Here is a 4,326-nt window from a genome sequence, read left to right as displayed (position 1 = left end):
GAGCACTGGCCTTTGCATCAGGAAGACCTAAGTCCAAATCTGGCCTCAGACATTTACTAGCTCTGTGACGCTGAGCAAATTGCGTAACCCTGATTGTCTCAAAAAAAACCCCCAAACTCATGCTATATAACTTTTCCCCAGCATCCTTTTTGAGAGGTAGTATAAATATTATTCTCATTTTACAGATAAGGAAAGTGAGGCACAGGTAGGTAATTATATTACTTGTGGTTGGGAAGCTAATAAGTGCAATCACTTGGGCTCAAGTCTTTTGATTCCAGGTCTGCACTATGGCACACTGCCTGCCATTAGATGCCTAATGTTGCATGATGTTATGTTAAGCATTGTGTAACCTCACCGAACCATATCATCAAGGTGTTCAAAAATATGGAATAGTGAAAATAAGTTTAAAGTTGGTCCATTGTTCCAAACATCATAGCATGTTCTAAGATTTATTTGAAAGCCAAGAATAAGGAGCATGATAGGATTTCCGATAGTAACTTGAGAGCTGGATGATGCCTCAGAGGCCATCTAGTTAACTTTCTCATTGTACAGATGAAGAAAATGAGTGCAAGGAAGCTTAAGTGACTGGTCCACAATCCTTCAGGCAGAGGAATTGCTCTCCAGAGCAAGTGTTTTTTCCACTTATTGCATTCTGATGCCTCCCCTAAAGTGCACAGATATGCATTCACTTAAGAGGAGGAGAAAAGAAAGAACATGGTCTGCATTACTCTGAGTACAAAAAGGAGAGGTAACTTGCATGCTGGATCCAGCTCCCTTTTCTTTTTATCTCACACTACTCTCTTTTGCATACCCTACTCCCCAGCTGAGCAGTTCTACTCAGCATTCCCTCAATGTACTGTGTATTTTATCTGACTCCATGAACTTGGCCACATTGCTCACTATACCTGGAATTCCATCCTTCCGCTAAAATCCTGCTCATTTTTAAAGGTCGCTCAAAGACTACCTTTACCAGATTTTTGTACAGTTGTTTTTCAGTCGGGTCTGAATCTTTGTGACCTAATTTGGGATTTCCTTGGCAGAGATCCTAGAGTAGTTTTCTTTTTCCTTCTCCAGCTCATTTTGCAGATGAGGAAACTGAGGTAAACAGGGTTAAGTGACTTGCCCAGATCATACAGCTAGTGTCTGAGACCAGATTTGAACTCAGTGAGTCTTCCTGACTCCAGGCCCAGTACTTTATCCACTGCATCATTTGGCTGCCCCAACCATTACCAGATAAAGATTCCTTTATTCTTTCAACTGGAGGCCATGTGACTCTTATAGATATGCACAGCACTTCCTTTGTTCTTCTTATGTACCATCATATTGTATTTTGCATTTTTTTGGTATGTATTGTTTCACTCCCACCCCTTAGAGTAGGATTTAAGTTTTATTTATTTGTAAATCTCTTAGCATAGTGCCTTGTATATAGTAGACATTAAATAAGTGTTTTCTTTTTTCCTATTTAATTAGATAGTGACTGAATGAAAGCAATTTCTGAGATATATAGATTTAAAATGACATCATTCCTCTAGAAGGAACAATGGGTCACTGAAGAAGCAATAAAAAAAAGGACTGATGATTTCATTAGTGTCAGAACTATAATAATTAGTACAGTGATTTCATTTATATAGTGAACTCTCATGTAGAGATTCTCTCTCTACCAGTGTAGGTAGTTACCTTCTCTGAAATTTATAGTCTGAGAAAGTTGCTTAGGGCACTGAAAGGTTAAGGAGATTATCTAGGGTCACATGTATAGTATCTTTAGGAGGTAAGAGTTGTACCAAGATTCTCAAGAAATAAACATTTACTTTGTTTATGTTAATCATTCAAGTCCATTAACCTAAAAACTAGTTTGTGATAGCTTTTCACATATTTTTTTTTAAAAGAAAGAACATTTATAGAAAATGTAGATTTACTAACCAAGGATCTAGTTGATTAAACTATTCTAATGCAGCTGCTGCATTTTATGTAAATCTGACTGCAGCATGAGAAGTTTTCATTGTTGTTCTGAGAATGTACACATATAAATGAAGAAAGATGTGCGTGTGTGTGTGTGTGTGTGTGTGTGCATAGTTATATCCTATCCTTTTCTATTGGACTTAGGTTGTGTGCAAAAAACAGCAAAGTAAGGATGAAAATGTAGTCCACCTGATGTAGAACATTCAAATGGGTCAAAATAGTGGCATGATTGATGGGATTTGATTATATCTAGTTTGATTACATTCAAGGCAATTGAACAGATGTTTATATTAAATGCCTACTAGGTACAATGTAATTTTTTTTCCCTAGATTTTGCTTTTGGGTGGACTTGACCTTATTACCATAGGAAAAGATGTGCAGTATGTATATTCCAGGAAAACAATAATAATTTGTGTGGATATGCATAAATATCTATCTCTTCATATATAAAAAAGGACATCAAAGTATATATGATTTAAAGAGATGGGTTGGTCATGTAGTAAGAGCTCAGGACGACTGATGAATAGGCACGTGCTCCATTCACATCATCCCTTTGTGAAGTGAAAGTGCAGAGAGCCCCTAACATATTGAGCACCTGTTATGTGTCAGGCACTCTGCTAGGCAGTGGGGGTAAGAAGGCAAAAATGAAATCATTTCAACCCTCAAGGAGCTAGCATTCTATTACAGCAGGAAATGTATGACAACAAAATAGGTTTCTAGTCCTATCATCATCCTGACAGTAGAAAGCATCTGTAATTATGCTATTTGTATATACTTTACTAATAAATCTGGCTATGTAAACAATTATGCTCAATTTTAAATTCCCTGGCTAGTTAGAGGAATTATGAACAAAAGGGTAGAAGTACCTTAATCCTGATACTCTGATGTTTCTGTAACATAGGTATTATTTCTATTAATTAAAAGAATGAATTTTGCAAAATCATAATTCTGATTGTGGATAGGCATTGTTACACAATTCCGTCAATACTAATTTTCCGTGTTAATACAGGGGAATGTGCATATCATAGAACAGAATCATAATTTCAGAGGAAGGGAGAATCTGAGAAATCATCTAGTGCAAGAAGTGCATAAGAGACATTGAGCTCCGGGCCCCTGCAGCACTGGCATCGCCGCCATTTCCTCCCTCCTTCCACCGCCATGATCTTCTACCGGGACCTTATCAACCATGATGAGATGTTCTCTGACATTTACAAGATCCGGGAGATCATGAACTGGCTGTTCCTAGAGGTAGAGGGGAGGATAGTCAGTAGGACAGAGGGTACCATTGATGATTCACTCATTGGCAGAAATGCCTCTGTTGAAGGTCCTGAAGGTGAAGGAACAGGTGCCACTGTTATCACTAGAGCTGACATAGTAATAAGCCGTCATCTTCAAGAAGCTAGTTTCACAAAAGAATCCTATGAGAAGTACATCAAAGACTACCCGAAATCAATCAAATGCAGACCTGAAGAACACAAGTCAGACAGAGTAAAACCTTTTATGATGGGGGCTGCAGAACAAATCAAACACATCCTTGCTGATTTTAAAAACTATCACCTCTTCATAGGTGAAAACATGAATCCAGATGGCATGGTGGCTTTCTTGGACTTCCGTGACAATGGTGTGACTCCATATACGATTTTCTTTAAAGATGGCTTAGAAATGGAGAAATCTTAACAAATTTAGCTAATTACTTTGAACCACCTGTCATCACGACTGGCTGCTGCTTTTTGTCATCTGCACAACACCAGGACTTGGACAAACTTGGACTGATGCCATCTTGAGCTTTATTCATTTATTTTTGACCTTGATTTATTTGGAGTGGAGGCATTGTTTTTAAAAACGTGTCATTTAAGATGTATAAAATAAAACACATTTAACCCCAGTCCCCCCACCAAAAAAAAAAAGTGTTTAAGAAAATAGAGGACAGAACAGGGCACTTGACTTCCTTAGGGTTGCGTAATTAGTTTGCTACAATCAAGACTGGAATCCGAGCCTCACACGTACTAGTCCAGGGCTCTAGCTTATTGCATAGTGCTTATTTTTTAATTTGAAATGTATTTCATGTTCTTTTGTTCCTCTCAGCCTCCCTAAAAAGACATATTCACAAATTGCCTTAATAACAATTAATAATAAGCTTTAAATTCTTTTTGTGTGCCAGGTACTATTAGGTGCTGGGGATACAAATTCGTAAATAATTAAAATTAGCTTGTATATCCTTAGAATTAGCTTTGTGAATGGTGCTGCAAGACAATCTTGGAGCTTGCTGGTTGGTGGGGAAAATTAGGTGCGATGCCAAAATTATGTATTAGTGGAAGTATAGAAATAGTTATAGGGCATATAAAAAGTTAAGTAAATGAAGTTAAG

General features: G+C 37.5%; 1 pseudogene; it reads left to right on the top strand.

Moving 5' to 3' along the window:
* The first annotated feature begins 3,065 nt into the window (after positions 1–3,065).
* Positions 3,066–3,636, top strand: LOC114029381 (annotated as a pseudogene).
* The last annotated feature ends 690 nt before the right edge of the window (positions 3,637–4,326 follow it).

Source organism: Vombatus ursinus, unplaced genomic scaffold, assembly GCF_900497805.2.
Source record: "Vombatus ursinus unplaced genomic scaffold, bare-nosed wombat genome assembly UNPS02014931.1, whole genome shotgun sequence".
Lineage (NCBI taxonomy): Eukaryota > Metazoa > Chordata > Mammalia > Diprotodontia > Vombatidae > Vombatus > Vombatus ursinus.
The sequence above is the reverse complement of the archived record's forward strand: the minus strand, read 5'-3'. Positions and strand labels throughout refer to the sequence as shown.